Source organism: Nyctereutes procyonoides, unplaced genomic scaffold (assembly GCF_905146905.1).
Source record: "Nyctereutes procyonoides isolate TBG_1078 unplaced genomic scaffold, NYPRO_anot_genome, whole genome shotgun sequence".
Taxonomy (NCBI): Eukaryota; Metazoa; Chordata; class Mammalia; order Carnivora; family Canidae; genus Nyctereutes; species Nyctereutes procyonoides.
In genome coordinates, this window is record NW_026575126.1 from 24,035,697 (window position 1) to 24,058,236 (window position 22,540).

The following is a 22,540-nucleotide window of genomic DNA, read 5'->3' on the forward strand; positions in this document are numbered from 1 at the left end:
ACTTTCATTTATGTCAATGAGTAAGACAAAAATGAAACAATGAAGACATATATCGGAACATCACTCATTCATCAATGGTGAGCGACTTCTTCCCTGAGGGGCATAAGAGCTTACAAGTACTAGAAAAATACTTCCTCAAGTCTTTGTTCAATTCACAGCATATGGCTATACACATGACACACATTTAAGTTTGATCTTCATTATTAACATTTTCTCCATCATTGTCTTCAGTCTAGTCTATTAACACAACAATGAATCAAGCCATGATTTGTAGTGTTTGCCAATTATAGCGGTGTAAACACTCTCATCATGGCTGATTTCAAGCTATCGATATGATGCCACTGAAGGCAGAGTTGTCAGCACACTATTATGTGGCATTTCCACTACAGAGATGCAATAAACGTACATAAACTCAAGAGCAGAGACTACGGTAAAATGCATAAAACAATTAGGAAGTGATGGGTTCTGGGTATTTATAAACATCTTAATAAAATTTATCTATTTCTAAGTTTTACATATAATTTGTATAATTTAGTTTTTAATATTGTCTGTGCTTAAAAAAAGCTTGCAAAATTAAAAAAAAATTCACTGTTGGCTCTAACTGGGTGAGCTGGTTCTAAGTAGACTACTGGAGATACCACTGAATTAAAGGAAAACTGCTAATGGCACCTCCCTGGGTGGTTGTGAGAATTAGTAAAGATATTTTAAACGAAAATATTTTGACACATAGAAAGGTGCTAAATAAATGCAATATATTCTTACTGAGAATAATTATCAAAGGCCCAATTCAAGTATGTTAAGAAGTAAATATTTGGTTTTGGCTCTTCAGGAAAAGAAGTATGGATCAAATTGAAACAAAAATTTGAACTCTACTCACTCCATCCACACAGAAAATTCAATACCTAGAATTTCCCATATTTACTGAAAAATAGAACATTAGATATTTTGAACTTTCTTGAAAGTAATTGTTACTTTTTGTTCTGCTGAGTTTATTAAAAGTAGTCATTTATCATAGATTGGACAGAAAAGGGTGGGAAGATAAAATCATAGATTTAGTTTTGGTGACCTAAGTATGAACGACTCAGTTGTATCTTCTTTTTGTTTACTTTTTAGTATCTATTTTTTATTATTTTGATTAACACTTGTCATAACCGCTCATATTTCTATATCCTTCTCACATATTAAACACCTTATTTACATAATAGGTACTGGTTAAACAGTTATTAAGTATATATGCTATTTCAATTAGGAATCATAATAACTTTGGTGGAATAGACAGAGTGTGCACATTCTTAACAGCTGAGAAAAACAAAGACTGATAGTGGTTAAGTGATTTTTCTCCAAAGTCAGAACAGAACTTAAAAACAACTGACCACCTGTCTCCTAATCCTGTAATTCTAACAGCTTCCATGTTAAGATTGAAATTTAGTGTTGCAGTAAGGTAGGTTGTGTTGAATTGCAGAGACCTTTTAATGCCAACATGAAAATTTTATTAACTTTAGTTAGATTATCTTTCTGATTAGAAAAACCATACCATAGGCCCTGGTTTAAAAATATGTATACACACATACACACACATATACATACTTAGGAGAAAAGCATTAACAACAACAATCACAAATCAGCTTCTTTACCCAAATACCTCTGCATAATCCATAATGAAGATTTGAATGTCTTTCCTTTCACACACAATACGTACACTCAAATATGCATCCATATTATATGATTGGCATTGCTGTACTTATTATTTATATACCACCTTTTATATAATCAGTATAAAACAAATATTTTATGCTTCCATATATGCTTCAAAAGTACTGCTTATATACTTACATAATTCATTGTGTAACAGTAACATAAATTAATTTAGCTGGACATGAGGTTATTTCCAATGTTTCATTATTATAATAACAATGAAAATCTGTACTAAATATTTGTCAAAACATTTGATTATTTCCTCATACTATTTCTGGGAAAGAGATTTTAAGTCCACAGGGCAGGAAATTTTAGAGGACTATTTTTTTTTTTTTGAAAGCCTGAACCAAATTGCCCTCCCCAACAGTCCTATATAGAAATGTGTATTTCCTGCATTCTTGCCAACACTGAACATTAATTTTTTTAAATTTTGCTATTTGATAGTTAAAAGATAGACCCTGGATTTTGATTTGATATACTTTGATTACTAATAAGCTTGATTTTTATATGATTATTTGTTCTTTCTATGTCTTTTCCAGTTATTATTTCATTACCTCAGTCCATTTTATTTCTTTCAAGGGGCTATTGAGATATTTCCATTTTTCTCCCCTATTCTGAGACCTATAGAAAAATTTTGAGCAAGGAGGTGATATACGATCAGATCTGTTTTCTCTTTCGACTGAACAGTGTAAAACATTTTGAACAAAACATATGGGGATAGATTTAAGCATATTTACATAGTACTAATCTCACATGTACTGCATTTCTCCCTTTTTAAAATTAAATTAAATTAAATTTTTTAAGCTGCCAAGTGGCACAGACTGGCAATATACATACTCCTTAAGTTGCACAACAGTCAAGCAGCTAAAGTCACGATTTATGTATGTGTGCCCAATTAGAAAAGAGGCTAGTGCCAAGATAATCACAAATTTGCCATAAACTAAAGTTTATTACCATTACACACGAAGAGATATTGGAAGAACTTCTTTTATTTGTTCCAGTTGTCCTGAAAAAAGAAAAAGATTATGTGAAACACAATTCAGATAAAGGTACAGGTGACATTTATTGGGTGTTGGCTAGGCATGTAAGCACTTCGAAATGTTTCACATGTATTAATTTAATTTTAAATTAAGTTAAACAAACTAATTTAATCTTTACAACAACCTAAGATAGGCCTTATCTTCAGCCCCATTTTATGGATTTGGAAACTGAGGCACACATTCAGGTGACTTTCACGGGATGACTAAGTATGAAATTTGATTCCAGACAGTCAGCCCCAGGAGGTTATGTATGTCACCGTCCCCGTTAGAAGTGGAAGAAATGTTTCAATTCCATGTAACTACATTTACTTAACATCTGCAGTATACTAACCATTTGTTTAATACATAGTGCATTTGATATATGGGGATAAAAAATAAGATATGGTTCCTGACTCCTACAGTGCACAGGTAAATGAAGACACATGAGCATAGAGAGTGATAGCTACTGAAAAAAGAAGAGTTCTATGGAAGCACAAGGAAGTGTACTTAGCTCTGTCTCTGGGGATGAAACCTGAGCTGAGGCTTGAAGAATCAGGAGAGGTTAGCTAGGTGAGGAAGGAGGGATGAACCGTCTGGGGGAAATGGAACACTTCAAGCAAAAACACAGAGGCATAAAATAGTTGTAGCTACTCTTTTGAGGGTTTGGTGGAACTATGACATGTTTGGTATTATTGGTACGTGAAATACCAGGTGTCCAGTGCTAGGGGATGAGCCCATGGAGGTAGGTAACTAACAAATACATAGTCAGCACCTCTCATGAGTTAGCTTTCTGCTGAAAACTGAAAATATTACCAAACAAATCAGAAACGTTCTCTGCATGAAAGCAGAATGTATCAATCCTACAAATAAATAAGAAATGAACAAAATATAGGTTGTGGAAGATACTGTGAATGAAGCAAACAGGGAAATAGGGTGTTGGAGAGAGAATAACTGGGAATGTGTTTTAAGTGGGATGTTCAGGGAAAGACTAGGAACCAGTCATGTGAAGATTAGGAGAACTTTCCAGGTAGAAGGAAAAGCAAGTATCAAAGCCCTGAGCTAGGAAGGAACTCCACATGTTTTAGAAAAGGAACGCAAGCCCAAGAGACTACATCATACTGAGCAAGAAGGAAGATGGCAGATGATAAGTTTGAGGTAGGCAAAGCCGAATCTTGCAGCCTCTGTAGTTCACCATCGGAAGATTGTATTTTGTCTGATGTGCAATAGAAAGTTATTAATAGGCTTTTAAGTCACGGCCATGGCTTTGTCTCATTTCTCACTCAGACTATTGTGGGGAGAATGGTTGAAGCAGGACACAAGAAGAAGCTGCTAGATCCTCAAGGAGTTTCTGGTTAGTGGTGCAGCTGAGAGATAAGGAGGGATCGGAAGTCACTGTAAGGACCTTGGGCTTTCTCTTAGAAGTGAGAGAGTGTTGAAGGGTATTTTTGAAGAGTATTTTTGCTGGGGAGTCATGTGGTGAAATTTAGGGTTTAGATGTATCACTTTAGTTAGGTTATAGAAAACAGGGAAAGAAAATCACTTGTCAGGAAATTTTTTTCAATATGTGTGTAGGAGTAACTACAAGTCTCTATGTGTGAATATAAATATGTATATTCTTTTCTCAAATGTAAATTCTTCCTGGAAATACAGAGGACTCTCAAAAGACATTATGAACTGTTTGATCCTTTGACTTTTTTCTCTTTCCTGAGGGTGTGGGGCTCCATGGCGTACTTCCAAAATAGATTTTCGATCATCTCTGAGCAGATTATCTAGACTTCTACTTCAGAAGGGAGCTAATGTTATTACATAGGAGGAAAACCAGTGAAAGAAGATGTTAATACATTTGTTCCCTGAGTAGTGGACAAGTGGCGATGATCCTCCCTCTCATGGCTCATGAGGCCCTTGACAGTTGTCACCATTATCTTTCATTTGGTGATGGGATTCCTAGAAGTGCCCTATTACCTTGCATCCCTGTCCCGGACCCCGGTTAGAGGGCCCCACATGTTCAACTTGTCAGATCATTCCTTGCAGGTAGAATGAATGCTGTAGAGTTTTTCACAATAAAGTACTGTTTCCCAGGAATTCTGAGCATCCGTTTGCCTGCTTCTCTTTCAGATCCAGCTTATAATTCTGGAAGCACTCATAGAAGATGGTGTTGTGTTCACCACAGTTGTATACAGCAATAGAGGAACATTTTGAAATGTTCAACAATTTACATTACTCTTAAATTTGTTATCTATAGACAGGTGTAGCATGCATGCAGCATGACACATTTTTTGTATTGACAAATAGATGGACATGAAACCAGAGTTGTCAATAGTTTCATTTTGTGAAAATATTTAATAAGATTTATTATTAAAATCTAAAATTATTTTTAAAGTTAAAATTATTAATTTTAATTAAAATGGTAATTTGAATAACATTTAGTGTTAAATACATTACATGAGAATATTTCTTAAAATCAAATAAAATTTTCAACTTTATTTAAATATTTTGAGTTACAATTTAATGTTCCCTAATAATGATTTTAATTTTAATAAATAAATTTTTTAAAGATTTTATATATTTATTTGACATAGAGAAAGAGGGAGAGAGCACAAGCAGCAGAGGGCAAGAGAGAAAGCAGGCTACCCACTGAGCAGGTGGCCTGATGCGGGGCTCAATCCCAGGACCCTAAGATCATGACCTGAGCTGAAGGCAAATGCTTAACCAACTGAGCCACCCAGACACCCCTAATAAATGATTTTTAATATTTTAAAAAGAAATAATATAGAAACATTTGCTAATAATTTTTTCAGTCTGCATTTTTGATGAAAATACATTTCATTTTTTAAACTTAGAGTACAGTCGCATTTAATTTTTTACTTTTTAAGTTATTAATGGAATGAATGCAAATATGTAAAAATCTTGTTCACGACATGGTGAATTTGCTGAATTGAAAGCAGGTAAATGTCATGAAAGATATATAAAGTAATTTATTGTCTTTATTTTTTTGCTATTGTTTCGATTTTTATTTTGCCTCTTCCCCAGAAACATTCGACAATAATTAAAGCTAGTTGCCTTTACTATTTTGCCAACTTTTAGCTATAAAAAAACCCCATACCTTTACACATATATTTCTATTTTATTGTCATGAAGATATGTTTTCAGGGTAGGAAATAGAATTGCATATTTCACAGCTTTTAAGCTTGATTTATAATTTTTAAATATTTAGACATATGATTTAGGGGCCTCCATCTGTATCCTTGCCCTAGACCCTGCAAATGTTGGAGGAGGGTCTGTTGATCCCCGCACAATGTCTCCTGTGTAAAGTCTTCACAGCTGCCTGCCCACCCCGTTTCCCTCTGCTTGGCTCACTCTCTCCTCATCCTTCCAGACTCAGCCCCAAGGTCAGTATTCTGTGATCCCTCTATCTATACTTAATCACTCCCTCTCAAGGTTCCCACTGCACTTTCCCTGTTTTCTTATGATTATGCATTTACATGGATGGGCCGTCTCTTCTACTGCAAACTCATTGAGGCCAGGGATTCCTTAGTCATCTCAGTATTATTAATGTTTGCCACAGAGCCTGGCCTGTAGCCTGTGCCCTCTCTGTTTGATGAGAAAACACTCGCTCCCACTCTCCATGTGCAGAGCAGTGCTTGTGTCCACATACTGCATTTTCTTGTGTGTGATGGGACATAGAGAGGCACATGCCCAAATACACGTACTCTGCCCACATATACAGAGTTCTTGGAGTCTGCTTCCCAAATCGAACAATATGTTGTGCTATATAGATTTTTTTAAATTATGATCTTATTTCCTTTGTAGGGCAAATTCAAACTTTCCTCTTCCTGCTTTTAGAATGGGCAGATATAAAGTTGGCATTATCATGTGTTCTTAAAGTTGAAAGTACTTGCCTTCATTTTTTGCTACTTTTGCTATTAACAGCTTACACTTACTTTTGTTGCAACTCAGCTCGTTAACACTATACAATAAAAATTTAAATTTAAAAAAATTTATTTTAAATTTAAATTTTGCAGTGTTGGTTAGATTTAATTCAAAGACATTTATTAAGAAAGAGTCTTTAAATGTGAATATTTCAGAACTTTTCTCTATACCAATGAACACCAAGACCAAACCTACCTTGCTTCCCTGTGCTAAACAATTCTTTGACCAAGCTTACTTTCCTATTCCCATGCCAAACAATACTGGAGCCAGGCAAAAATAATTTAACTACTTGCTCCAGGAAATACCTGCTCCTGGAAGATAAGACTTGAACCAACTAAAAGAGATTACTTATCAAGACTAGCAGCTTGCTCATCAGGGCCTGTTTCAAAACTCTTACCTCACTGTACCCACCAATCCAAATCTATTATATCATAAAATCTGCAGAATCCTAACTAATACGCCTCCTTGCAAGACTTCCCTTAAAATCACCTCATAAACCTTATAAATATCCTTCTCTGACACCCTCCTTCTTAGGGTAGACACTACTAAGACTCTATCAAGGAGACGGTCATTACTGAGATACACCTAGTAAGTTTAGCTCTGTTTCATCAACAGGTTTTTCAGGCCATCTTTTGGGGATTCAACAGTAAAAATATATACCAATATGGCATCTCAAGATTCCAGAATTGAAATAGCATACTTCTAGGAGACTCCCCTTAAGCTTCATGTCTGGGGTCTCTCTGTGATGGGTACTATGTTCCACAGTGGGCCAGAGCTGTGATTCATTTATTTTCATCTTCCAAATGTCTCCTAGGAATAAGAAGTCCTTGTTTAGGAATCCTTTGCTCCTCTGCTCAGATTGAAAACTCTTTTCCTTGGAAAAAAAAAAAGATATCTTGTGACTAAAAAATACTACCGTGTGTCTCTCTGTCCTCAACACTTTCTTTTGCAAGTATGTTAAGATGATCAAAGGAGGAAGGTGGGTGTAGGCCTGATATGTCCATCTCTGGAGAAGTTCACACCAGGCTCCTTGTAAGATAAAATTTACCTTGGGTTATCTGTGAAAGTCTCATGAGATCTTTTTTTTTTTTTTTTCCTCATGAGATCTTGACTCAGCCTTGGTCTCGACTTATTCATGAGAATCTGGTTCAAGGTAGATTCTTTATTCCAAACCTTCTATCTACATTTGAGATGGCTAATGAATAGGTTAGGGACTATAGTAGACTGAATGACTGTGTCACCTCAAAATTCATAGGTTGAAATCCTAAACCCAATATGACTGTATTTGGAGATAACAGCTTTTTTGGAAATAGTTAGGGTTAAATGAGGTCACAGGGTAGATCCCTGATCCAACAGGATTAGTGTCCTTATATGAAGAGACAGGAGACATTTTGTTCTCTCTATCTCTCTCTCTGCCATGTGAGGACACAGTAAGAAGGTGGTCATCTGCAAATGAGGAGAGCTCTCACCAGTAATCAGATTGGATGGTGCCTTGATCTTGGACTTACTAGCCCCCAGAACTGTGAGAAAATAAATTTTTGTTGTTTAAGCCACAAAGCCTATGATATTTTGTTATGGCAGCCTGAGATGATTAATACAGGAGCCTAAAATACAAAGTGCACAAGCAACATATTCAGAAGATCAATGTTTTCATGATGGTGTGTCTCAGTCCCATTCCATGTCCCCTTACAGTCAGAGAGACCTGAGAATGACAGGCTCAAGGGACCTCTGGAGAGAATGTTGTGCCAAATCAAGGTCTTTGAGCTCTTGGATCTTGGCAGAACTTTCGGAATTTTTTTTTCTAATTTTTTTTTATTTTCACTATAATTCATTTATTTATCCATTTCAGTAGCATAATTTTGCCAAGGATAATTTAGAATTACAGTGGTTACTTTGGCCAAATTTCGCTTGAAAAAAATTATTCATTTGAGAAGCACTTTAGAAGGAAAATGGTCTTTATTTTTCATTAGCATACAGAACCTTCCAAAAGAAATCCAGTTTCCAAAATTAATGCTTTCAAAAGATTCTTTAGACAGTCAAATGGGAAGTATAAAGAATTTAAAATCATCTCTCTTAGATTCTTCTAAACTGTAATTTGAATATAACAGCCTTGATTCCTTTAGTCCTCCTCCTCTTTCTTAGGATCCTATGTTACCCATAGTACTACCTTTCTTTCTGACTCATCTCCTTTCCCTTCTAGTCAACAAGAAACTCCCAAGTCTCAAATGTTGCTTAATGTTAAACCCACTTCAGAAGAGATCGAATTATCTCATGGTAAGATTTGAAACCCTGGTCTTTGAATTGGGATCCATTTTTAACCACTTTCTAAAACCTACACTCACAAAATGGAGACAGAAATTTACAAAAGAATTGAGAGTTGTTCGAAAAACAGATTATTTGGGAATCTCAGATTGAAATCAGTTGGCTCATATATTAATAGGAATCTCAGATGCCAAAAATTGGATGAAAAAGAGTGGAAAGTCAGATTCTGAGAATAACTAATAGACCCTGATTTGCAGAGATTAGAAAAGCTACAGATGTTGAGCAAGAGCTATAAGAGGCCATCCTCAAAGTCTGTTCTGTGAAAATAGATTGCACTGTAATCTTGTCCTGCAAGCTAAGAAAGGATGAGTCTATCGGTGACTTCAGGAATAGGATCTTTAACCCTTTAGACAGCACTCAAGAACAGATCCTGAAGCAGATGTGACCCCCAGCTCACTTTCTTTGAACAGCTTCCAGCCAGAACCATGGGATTTAACATGAAAGCAAAAACAGGAATGAGAAACAGCTCTGTTGCCACATCTTCAACTATACAATACAAATCCTGACGTAGCCTTAAAACAAAATCAGAATAAAGTCTAGAATAAATTAGTGGTCTTCCAGATAAAGCAATTATATGCTCCCACCCTAATCAAAGAATGTGTGTAAGGAGTTCATTGATAAAGACATTCATAGGCAATAGAAGCAGAAAGAACAATGAAAATTATTTAAATTATGCTAGTGAAGAAACTATAGAAAAAATTAAAATGGGTGGGCATGACAATGCTCCCAAAGGGAAATCTCATGTTCATTTTCCCATTTTTTTCTCTCAAAATCACATGGTGAAATTTCTGCAAATATTAAAGGACAATCTGTCAAATTGTTTGTTCATACCACAGACTGCCACCATCACCCAACATTTCTCTTAGGACTAAGAAACGAATAATCTCTAGATGTTTCTACATCTCAGTCTATAACCATCACCTTTGACTTTTAGCCAAAGAACATTTTTTTTCCTCCTTTGTAATATCACACCTGTGAACTTAGTAAGGAGGGGTCTAGTGGGAAAATGGAATTCTTAGGTTAAAGGTTCTACTGTTTACCTCTTTCATGAAATCTTGAGGAACATCCTACTTATAAGCAGATAATAGATAACTTGAATATTAATATATTGGAGTTTATGTGTTTTAAGTAAAGTCCTAATTGAAAATCTTCTCAAGATATAGGACTACTTGTGGTAAAAGTAAATTTAAAAATATATGAATAAAAAAATAAATTCTTCTTGTGCTGGCAAAATTATTGGTGCCAAACTCATCAGATCAGATTGACCCATACAAAAAGCTCTATCCAAGCTTGCACAATCCTGTTTAAAATGAGAAACTAAGCAAGAATAAATCAGTGGTTGAAAGACTACTAGGGAAAGGACTCATCATATTTAGTATCAACCTTTGTAACTCTCCTAAACTTCCAGATATTAAACCCAGTGGGAAAGGATGCAGATTTGTTCAGAACTTCAAGACATAAATAAAGTAATCCTTCCCTCTTTTATTCCTTGTGGTATCAAATACATTTATTTATTTTGTCTTTGGTATCCCTTCAGGCTTTTTTTTTTTTTTTTTTTTTTTTGACAGTTGTAGATTTGCGTTTTGCTTTTTTGGATTGTCTTTAGCTCAAGATAGTTAGTACCTGTTTGCCTCTTCCTGGAAAGTCAAAAATATACCTAGGCCTTTCAATTTCTGGTAAAGATGAAGGAGCCCCACTCCTGCTAGGTCCTCCTTCCTACTAAAAATCTGTGAACATTACAAAACAAACAAATGTAGAAAGACTAAAAGGTGGAAAGAAGGTAGACCATTTAGGTATATCTCTACATGAGGGAGGACGCGGTGGCTCGTCACCTGGGTTTCCATATTGCCTCCTGTAGATCTCACACGGGAAGTTGCAAAAGCCCCCAACCCAGAACCATTTGTTAATGGACACAGACAAAACAATTAAAAAAAATAATAGATCATTGCCCCTAACCCAAGGTTCAGGAAAAAAGCAGCCTAACAATGAAAGAAGCTTTTTGGCAATTCCTGCCCTCTACCAGGCCACTGACTGACACAAATGAACATTCTTCACTGCAGTTACAGCAGGACTGAGCAGACAGCTGATCTTCCATGCCACCCTCTAACCCTGGGGAAAGAAGTGGTGATATTCAGATTCCCCTGGGTGAAGTATGAGCAGACCAAGGGGAAGCTAATCTATCCCCTTCACAGTGGAAGTAAATGATGGCACTCCAACTCTCCTGCTGGGGTGGTATCAAAGGGGCTGAGGGGATGACTGTCTGACAGAGGTAGGCAACACTCTATTTCCCCTCTAGGCAGTGCCCTCGGGTCCAGGGGCAAGGTGAGATCAAGTGACAAGATGCAAGACAGCTAGTCACCATTATGTTTCACCATCCATCTCCAGCATCATCAGGGCCCAGCCAGGAGCTAAGCCTCCACCCACTCCTGGCACCCAGGAGACCAAGCAAGGTGCTGTGAATGGGGGCTAATCCCCACAGCATTCCACTTTCATTCCACCTCTGGTGTTAGTAGGTCCTGCTGGGCCCCTAAATGTCCACATCCACCTGGAGGCAAGGCAACTCAACAAGGTGGAGTAAAGCAGGGCTTTACAGGTTCCCTGTCCTATCCCAGTGCCTGCAGGTCCCAGGCACTCCTCCACCCCCATGTGGCATCAGAGGCTGATGGAGGCCGCACACATGAAGTGGGGGTCAGTTCTCCGCCTCCTCACCCTGTGTGGAGCTGAGTATCCATGGCCACCCTGATCAAGACAAAGTCAGATGATAGGAGGTGAGGCTAGCTGGTATCCATGGGTATGGTTTTGTGCCAGAAACTTTTGGAGTGGCTTATTAAATAGCAATAGATAATGGAAATAGAATTTGGATGCTGGAAGCAGGGTGCAGCTATACTAAATTGTAAACTATGTGACATTGATTTTGTGAATAGGTATCAGGCAAAAGCCTGGCAACTCAAGAAGGCTGCCAGTGGGGGCAGGAAGGCATGAAGACATTGGTAGAAACTGTCACTTGCAGTAGCAAAGAAAGTAGGAAATATCCCTGATGAACTAACTCCATGGCAGTGGTAAGGAGATTTCTAAGCAGTGTTGGAGGTACTGTGTGGCTTCTTCTAGCTGCTTTTAATAAACTATGAGAGGAGAGAAATGAAGAAGTACTCAATTTTCAAGTAAGATTTAGAGAAAATCTGGCGGCTGCAGATACTCTTTACAGCCAGCAGGTTCTCAAAGTCAGAAATAGCCTATGGCAAAGATACATTTCAGGGTGCCATCAGGAAAAAAGAAAGCCAAGAATATGACTAGCAAAACCCCTTGTTAAGACCTCAGAAATATTTAAGCCCAAACATCAAAGATCCTTTACACTAGACAAAATGGCTTCCAAGGGTCTTAATTGTACCTTGCACATCTTCTCCGTTAAATCGTAGGATTTCTAGGCATCTCAAGGGCATTGTTCCATAGCTTCAAAAAAGATCCAGGGAGAAAAGGGCCTATTCTGCAAAGATTTGAAGGTGTACTTTTGTCTAATGGTGTGGATTATAAATGGAAATGTACGAAACAGACAAAGTGGTTGGGCCTCAGGTCACCTGGAGAGCTTCTGTGTGCCAGCCTGGCACCCTGCCCCTGCCCCAGTCACCAGCCCCTCCACCGTCTCCAACGACCACATCATCCACACCATCTCCATGCCTTGTGGCTCAGTGGACACACCCTAGTGCTCCTCAAAGGGGTACAGGCTCCCTGCTTTTATTATTAAAAAAACTCAAAAGGTAATAAACACTCAGCTCTCTGTTTGTGTGCAGTGACTGACTCTCATTTAGCTTGATTTACCCAATTTATTCATATCAATTAATTGGATAATGAGTCACCAGCAATCTTTAGGTTTTGCAGAACCATTATCCTCATTTCCTAATTTACTTCAAGGGAAATGATGTATGTAAACATTTTCTGAAATATTAGGAGAGTATATCCATTTTTCAACACACATAAATTATTACTTTTTTTCACTTCAATTCCCATCTCAAAATATGCAAAAGTGTTTTGTAAAATCCTTTTAGGACTGTTGTCTATTTATAGCTCCCCTTCCGCCATCCTTTTAACACTGTTTTGATGTGCTCTTTCTAAAATGCAAATCTGATTCCCTCATCTTCACTTCCTGGCTTAAAAGCCTTCATGGCTTCCCATTACCTTCAGGATAAGGATCCTAAATGTCCTCCCTGCTCTGTGTTCTGCCCAGGTCCGTCCATCACTTAATACCCAATTCCAAACTTCTGGCATTTTTCTGAACTGCATTTTCTCTCCTGTCTTCCTTTTACAAAAGTAGCTCCCATTGTTTGGATGGCTTTTCACCATGTTTCTGGCACAGTCTTTGCTTGAGCCCAACTTCTTAGAAGCAATTCCTGATACCTCTTCTTTCTACCTTCTACCTAGGTATCCCTCTTCTGAGACCATCTCCCTGAATTGACACACAATGTGGCTCTCATTTTTCCCAGCTGTCCCAATTTACAGGGAGTGCTTTGAGGACAGGACCTGCCTTTCATTTGTAAATTCTCAGAACTCCAACTATTGCTGGACATCTAAGGGGGCTCTCAGCTTCTTTTCTGAATGAACAGAATGAAGGTATGAGCACTTGATAGGATGAGCACTGGGTGTTATTCTATATGTTGGCAAATTGAACACTAATAAAAAGTGAATTAAAAAAAAAGAAGTGTAGATTTTCACAAGTGACATCTTGTGAAAGGACAGGAGGTCCTCATTCATCTTTTAGAGAGGGGAGGGAACTGTCTGTCTCCTTACTTTTGGAGAAATCTTTAGGCTTCAAGCTTCAGATATTTCCAAGGAAGGGTTTTTAGGAAGACATATCCTAGCCTAGAAAGCTGCAAGAGGTGATAGGGCTGCCAGAGAAAGATCATCTTTTCAGGAGATCATATGGGATCACCACTGCTCCTGGTAGAGGGGCATGAAATGATTGTTTCTTTGACTCCTTTTCAGTGAAAATTTATTAATTTAACATAGAATTTTTGAGCACTAACTATGTGCCTGGTGCTGGGGATTCAATCATGAATAAGATGTTTGATCTATTCTCACCAAATTAAAGTGGATCATAGGAGAAAAACACACAAAAAAATTGCAAACAAATGACCACTAAATTCCAGTCATTTGAGATAAAGGCCATGAAACAATTAGCTACATTTGTTCATTCAAGGAAATGTTTGATGCAATTTAACTTCATCTGTGGAGGCAGTAAAAGCTTCCCCAAGAAGTCTGAGGGTTTAGAATAGTGGGTGGGCAAAATGAATTCAGGAACAGCATGCACAGAAGCCTTGCAAAACAGAAGAATGGAAAGAAGGCTATTATCAGCAGACTGTGGTAAGCAAGGAAAAGTAGCCCTAGATCAGATTGGAGAGGGAGGCATGGGTTGAACTGACCCCTGCCTTTAACCACTCCATGAACAAATTCTGGTCTTTTGAACTTTTGTTGCCTTTGCGACAGTCTTACAAATTTAATCCACAGAGGAAATAGAAAGGCTCTGAAGATTTCTGATAGTTAAGTTCGAAGTTCACATTTATGCTCATTCCGAAGTATCATTCTGGCTATTGTGAGGAGAATAGTTTGGAATGGAGCAGCAGGGGGTGTGGGCAGGTCATGAGAGAGAAAATTTATCTAGGCAAACCGGTGAACATCTCTGTGATTGCCCTTGGCAAACAATGGCAAACTTTCTGTCCTGGATCCTCAGCGGTTTTCTATATAGCTCTTACACTAGAGGTAATTCAGTAGCTGAATGCCAAGTAACAGAGCCAGTGGGGGAAGTGGATACATCTTAGAGCTGGGTTTCCTGGTGCCCAAGGCTACATTCTTCACCTGCTAGGCCTTGGTATCATTTACAAGACAGGATATCATAGGAAGAAGGGCAATGTCAGTGAGCCAACTCAATCACCCATGAACAGCCATTTGGAGATTCCTGAGTTGATGGTATCTACAAAGAAAAAAATGTTAATAATCAAGTCAAATTCTACCTTGAACAATTAGATTTTGAGAAAGGGAAACCAAAGAGATGCCATGAAAGAAAAAACTTGGGGATTTTTTTCTTTTGCTTCTTTCCTTGCTTTTTTTTTTTTTTTTTTCTGAGACAGCGAGAGAGTATATGTGGGGGGCAGGTAGAGAGAGAGGGAGAGAGAGAATCTTAAGCTGGCTCCATGCTCAGGGCAGAGCCCAATGCTGGGCTTGATTTCATGACTCTGAGATCATGACCTTGAGATCATGACCTGAGCTGAAATCAAGAGTTGGATGCTTAACCTACTGAGCCAAATGGGGTCCCTTCCTCCTATTCTTGTTAGGGCCTACACCTCCACCTTACACATGCCTTAATATATATCCTCCTTGTAAAGGTCAAGGAATTAATGATTTCTTTGGAGTCTTCCAGTACAATAGATAACATCTAAGGAGTGACCGGGAGGGGTCATCATAAATGTTCTCCAAAACCAATCACTCCAAACACCTTGATGCAAGACCTCTGGCTCTGGGGCATAAGGAACTTATGGAAGACATCTGAGCACTTGTCTCTGTTCATTCAGTTCCTGGATGCCTGAGAGGACATTTAGACATCGTCCTCAATAAAATCTCTAGATCCCAAGCAAAGATGAAACTCATGCTCCCTTTCCTTTCCAAGTCTCCCAGACACTCTGTCTATATCAGCTCTAAGTCTTCCATAAACTCTGCTCTCACTTCCTGCTGGCTCGAGTTTCATTTCCATCCTGCATGAAGCAGAGGACCCTTTTGGCTGGGACCTCCTCTGGGTCCTCAGGCCTGATCTGCCTGCACCAATCCAACTTAAGTAGTTCTCCCTATGTTTAAGTGGCTGTCTCATTCTGCTGAAATTTTGGCAATCGAGTGGAAAGGAATCTCATCAAATGACCCCTGCTCATTGCAAGTGTCTGAAAGAGGAATGTAAGTTTTTTTCTTTTTTTTTTTTTAATTTCCCGAACAGCAGGTCCTTATTCATCTTTGTGTTCCTAGCACCTAGAAATGCTTGGAGCTTAGTAAGTCCCCAATAAATAGAAAGCCTTACAGCATAGTTAAGAGCTTGGGCTTTGTCAGCAAATGAGGGTTCAAGTCCAGAATCCACTACTTCTCAAGAGTTTCTGGGGCAAGTTAATTAACCTTTCCAAGCCTCAAATTTTCTATCAACAAGATAATGATTCAGTATTAACTTCTTAGCTCATCACCTAGCAAATATGAAGGACTTCATATATATTAGCACTTATTATTAATGTTTGTTGAATGCATGAATGAACTCATGATGAAACAATTAAACCATTTATGAAACTGATGATGAAAAAGAGCAAAATGTGCTACCCTTAGGGGCTCATCATATTTAATAGGTTCTTCAATGTCTGTAGCTGTTGTGTTTCTGGGATAAGATGTGATGTTTTTAATGTATTAATTTACATAATAAAAAAACTTTTGTGGTCATCAGGATATGGCCAGGATGGAAACCCAACCATGTGCCTACAGCCTTCTAGAGTCTGGCTGAGGAGCCAAACTTCTGCTGCTTGGATTCAAATATGGTTACTGGGGTAGCCATGGCTTTGGAGGAATGGAATGGTCCAGATGGGAAAGGCATTCAGCCAGCATAGACAGTATGTATTGGGAGAGACACTGATGATGGGTCTACCAGAAATTTCAAAATTAAATACAATTAGATTTTCTGTGACCTATGTTATTGTCTACCATGCGGAGAAGCAATTAAGCCTAGATTTCCTAAGAGACAACAAAGCTTTAAGTCAGAGATTATTGCAAAATTTTCACATCTGAATAATTTTCAATAATTTTGGCTACGGCACCTGCATACATTGCATCATTAATGTTTTGTATCTGCTTTTTTTATAAGTTTCTAAAACTATATGTTTTCAACTTTTATAAACTAAGTACAATAAAATCACCTATAATCCCATCATCTTAACATAACCTTGGCCAATATTGGCATTTGGATATATTTCTTTTTAAAATCTTTTTCCTGGGATCCCTGGGTGGCTCAGTGGTTTAGTGCCTGCCTTTGGCCCAGGGCGCGATCCTGGAGACCCGGGATCGAGTCCCACATTGGGCTCCCGGCATGGAGCCTGCTTCTCCCTCTGCCTGTGTCTCTGCCTCTCTCTCTCTCTCTGTGACTATCATAAAAAAAAAAAAAAAAAAAAAAAAAAAAAACTTTAAAAAAAATATTTTCTCCCATTATTTTATAGTAATCATAAGCATCATTTTATTTTTATTTCTATAAAAGCTTATTCCCACTAAAAAAAATGCATCTGGTGCTGAATGATTTTATTTTGTTTTATTTGTAAAGATCTTATTTGAGAGAGAGAGAAAGAAAGACAGCATGAGCAGGGGGAGAGGCAGAGGGAGAGGGAGAAGCAGCTCCCCACTGAGCAGAGAGCCCAGTGAGAGCTAATATCATTTCCCTCAGGTCTCTGGATCCTGAGATCATGACCTGAGCTGAAATCAGATACTTAACCAACTGGTCACCTGGGTGCCCTACCAAACAATTAAATTAGAGTTATAGCTTCCATGAATTTAAGTTCTAAAGCCAGCATACAAGAAAGAAATTACTTTTAGATGAATTATTCTTGGGACTTTTTTAAGACTGCAAAGTGAGCATACTAAACATGAACTTCCTCAGCTAATACCCTAATACCTTTCTATAACCCTCAATTAATTCTTCAATTTCATCCCCAAGGATGTTGACAAAATGATACTTTTTTATTTATCTAATTACAGAAATATTTGAAGTTACATTCACAGGGAAGAATTTAAAAACATGCACACAAATTTTCCCTAAGTTTCCATGTAGCACCATTGGTTATCTCAGGCATGATTGTGTCTCCTGCTGGAAGGAAAGGTTCACTGAGAGAAATGGCTGGAAAAATTACCAGTATTAATCAAATATCTTCCCCTTACCCCCTGCTCCTGGAAAGTTGAGGTAGACTTTATGTGACTTAAAGAGAAGTACTACGCAACTCTGTCATTGAAAATATTGCCTACCTTTCCACCCTCTGTCTGGATCCAAGAAGTAACCCAGAAGTAACCACCTTTGAACGTTTTTAATATGTAGCCCTGGCTTTTAAGACCCCAACAATCATTTCATATATAGTTAAGGATCTAACAACTAATTGAACTACTCTGTATGCTTTTCACATAGTATTTTCTGCAAATGCAGTAAATGGTGTCCATAACAAATAACAGTAATGACTATAATAATAATACAGTTCCGAGGCCTTCTTCTGTATCAAGTTCTGGACTGGTCATTTTACATGCATTATTTTGCATCTTCTTCACAAAGACGTAATGAGGTAAATACTATTACAAGAGGGTAGTAATTTGCTCAACATTGTAGAACTAATAGTTGGTAGAGATGAGTTTATAATCCTAAGTCAGTCTGACTTCTAAGAGCAGTATGCTAACCATTCTTATTAATATCACTGTACACTTAGATAATATGCTCATACTTCTAAGTTCTTTTTAATCTATTTTTATTGAGATATAATTGACCTATAATATTATATTAGCTTTAAGTGTATGATATAATGATTTAACATATGTATATACTATGAAATAATTACACAAGCTTAGTTAACATCCGTCACCAGACATAATTACAATTTTTTTTCTATCTTTTTCATATGATGAGAACTTTTAGGATCTAATCTCTTAGCAACTTTCAAATACACACTAGAGTATTATTAATTGCAGTCATCCTGCTGGACTTATTTATCTTGTAACCAGAAGTTTGTGCCTTTTGACCACCTTCATCCTTTTGCCCAGTCCTCTGGTACTCACCTTTGGCAGCCACCAATCTGCTCTACATACCTATGAGTTCATTTTTTAGATTCCACATATAAATGAGCTCACACAGTATTTGTCCTTCTCTAACTTATTTCACTTAGCATGATTGGTCCATCCAATAAACATCTTATTTCTTGATTCAGATTTTTTTTTTTTTTTGTAAGGACTCCTTGCTATTAAATCTGAGAAATTTAACTTGTTTCTACGCCGAAGGTACCCAACTTGCCCAGGTTTGTCTGGAACTTTCTCTGCATCCCAGAAAACTCATCAATCCAAGGCAAACTGCTTCTTGGCACATCTGCTCCACATTCTAACTATTACTAAGCCTGTGCCACTTACAGAAGCTTGTTCCTTAAAGCGGTTGGTTTCTTGAAGCATCTAAATCAGGTGTAGAGTCATTTTCTCTGTCAGTTAATGGTTCAATTTGTGCTACATTTCCATTTGTTTCATTTGGAAAATTACTTTATTGCTCAAATTTTTGTTTTTGTTTTCTGCGGAATTCCTAATTGTCTTTCTTTTTCTTTATTGGAAAAAAAGGCATATGCCTCTCTCAACTTATCACTGGTATCTCACAGCTTCCCAAACAATCTATCTGAGGCACTGAGTCTATAATGTTCTTCATGAGGCGACCAGGGCCTCATGGCTGCCTTCCTGTTCCCATTGAGCTGACTGTGCTATAGGGTGTGGAGCATGGGATCCCTGGGCGGCTCAGTGGTTTAGCGCTTTGGCCCAGGGTGTGAGCCTGGAGACCGGGGATTGAGTCCCACCTTGGGCTCCCTGCATGGAGCCTGCTTCTCCCTCTGCCTGTGTCTCTGTCTCTCTCTTTGTCTCTCATGAATAAATAAATAAATAAAATCTTTAAAAAAAAAAAAAGGAGTGTGGAGCAGCTTCCTAAAAATGCATTTTGAAGTCCTTCTAGATTTGTTCCTGCTGTTTGTTTCTTTACTTTGCATGTTCTCCATACTATTTCATCTCTCTCTTCATTTTGCTAAACTTTAGGTAGTATTTCAGAACATGTACATAGAGGTAAGAAACTCTTATTTCTTGACTAGCTTAAAATGTTTATTTTCACCGGTCCCTTTAATTGACAGTTTGAATAAGAATGAAACCTAAATTCAAACACATTTTCCTCAAGACCTTCAAAGACCACGTTACCATTGCTGATAATATCATCAATATCATTCCTTTTAAGATAGCTTTGTTTCTGCTGCCTTCTTACCCCTCCACCACAATATTATTTTCATCTAATGTAATTTTCCTGTTTGATCTCAAGATGTTTATGTTTTTGAGTATTTTTAAATGTCACTTTGCTTAAAGAGCTTGAAGAGAATATATATACATCTTCTATATATATATATATATATATAATGTATATATACACACAGACATGCACTCATCCTCACACATGTACGATTTTTTTCCTGTCAACTAGGATAAAATGTTCAGTAAAGTTTTCCTTTAGTGAGATCTAGTTTCAGAAGACTATTCCCATGCATGGCTTCAGACACTATTCTAAATAAAGCTATGCCCTCCTCTTCTATTCTCTCATCTCTGCACCCTTGTGGGCTTATCATACACTCATATTTCAACATGTATTTTATGACTGTAACACTACAACTGGCAGGGTGCTCTATTTTTCTTCCTTTTATGTACCATACTTTTTAAAAACATTTGGAAGGGTACTAATCATTCAACTTCTCATGACATTTTTGATGAGTGATATAAAGAAAGTAGAAAGAGATGTCTTTCAAATGGAGAGAGGTAGAGATTTGTGTGTGTGTGTGTGTGTGTGTGTGTGTGTGTGAATGTTTTAATACAATTTCTCCGACACCCTTCCCCATATCCTCACAATTTTCCTAGAGTAATGACATGGATATAAAGGCTCTCCTAGATGTAGCAATTTTAAGAGAATACTTACATTGTGAGATTGGAATGGCCTGGAGCAATGCCTTTATTTCCTTGTCAAATCTCATAAACTGAAAAGGTATTAAAGAAATGGTGTTGGGGACTTTGAGAGAAGAGTGTCTTCTTTTTTTCTCTTTTTTTTTCTTCCTATTCCCTCAATACTGTTCTGGTGGGCATGAGACCAACACAGGGGCTGGTCTTTGAAAAGCTAGGCAAGTGATAGTCCCCTTCCAAAGACATGCTTGAGGTAGGTGTTCTGAGAGACTACATGGCTTTCTTATGGTCAGAAGGCTTGGCCATTCTGCTGCCTTAGAATTGGGGGTTAGCATACAATTTCTCTGAGAGAATAGGATAGAAAATGTGCCAGTAGCTCTCATGAGATGAGGAGAAATCTGATACATTAAGCAATGATGATAATAATAATAATAATGGTAATAACAATGGTAATAATAATTATTATTAACTCCATGGAACACTTCTTGTGTGCCAGCAACAATGCTAAGTATTTGACATCTATAATTTTACACAATTTTTATAATAATGTTATGGGGTTAATGGCAATTATGGTCCTCACAGAAAAAAATCTAGTTTAGAGATGTCAACAAACTTGCCCAAGGCCACAGATAACAAGTGATGTAGCAGTGATTCAAATGGAGTCATGAATCACAGATCCTGAGCTCATAAGCCCTACTGTGTCATTTTCAAGTGCTTACTACTATTTATCCAATTAGTTCACCGGATAATTATGTTAGGAAAAAATATATTTTTAAAGATTTTATTTATTTGAGAGAGAGAAAGCATTAGAGAAAGAGAGATTATGAGCTGTGGGAAGTAGACTGAGAAGCAGATTCCCCACTGAGCAGGGAGCCTGATACAAGACTCCATCCCAGAACCCTGAAATCATGACCAGAGCCAAAGGCAGATGCTTGACTGACTGAGGCAAGTGCCCAGAAAAAATTTTAATAACAAGATTTATGCCGAGAATTAGAAGTCTAAGCCATCAGATTATGATCACTACTTTCTCAGAAAGCCAAAAAGAAAAACAAAAAAACAAACAAAAACTTTCCTCAGAGCCATTCTGATGTAAAATCTAGCAATATTTGTTACTCTTCCAACCCTCAAATATCTTAACAGGCAAGAATGCTTTTAAGCGTTTTTACTTTTGGAGATCTCCCCACCCCTAATCATATAAAATGTATTCTAATGTATTCACATCCTAGGCTCAATTTAACTTCTATATAAAAAATAAGAATTGAGTTGAGGAAAAGTTGAACAACAAGCTGAGTAGTTGACATGTTACATTTCACTGGCATTTAATTAGTTTTTTATTTTGTTGAGATTTTTTCTTTTTTTTTTTTTTAGCTAAAATTTCCAATCAGTACATGTTTTTTAGATTCAAATACCTTCAGGCACCTCTGCATAGCTCATAGGATTGAGACTATAAGAAAAAGAGACAAAAGCAGGCACTCTGGGGGTGGGGGGGGTGCATATTGAGCAGGACAGGCGATGGCGTGCCATGGTTACAAGCTCTGTCTATTCCTAGCTGGAGCCTTAAGGAAATCAGCTTAACCTCTTTGTGCCTCAGTTCCTGTGCTAAAAATGAAAGGCAGATACTCAGATGATTAGAATGATAGTCACATTGATAACTGAAAACTGTTTTTCTACTCAAAGACATCTTTATTGAGGACTTACTATTAGGCACCAGGCACAACTCTAATGTTGGGATGCAGCAGCTCTCCGTGACAAGTGGGAGGAGGAGGACTACAAAGAGCCTGCCCTCTGGGACATTACACCCTAGGGGAGGAAACATTAGTCAACACTGTATGCACACTCAGGCAGTAATATGG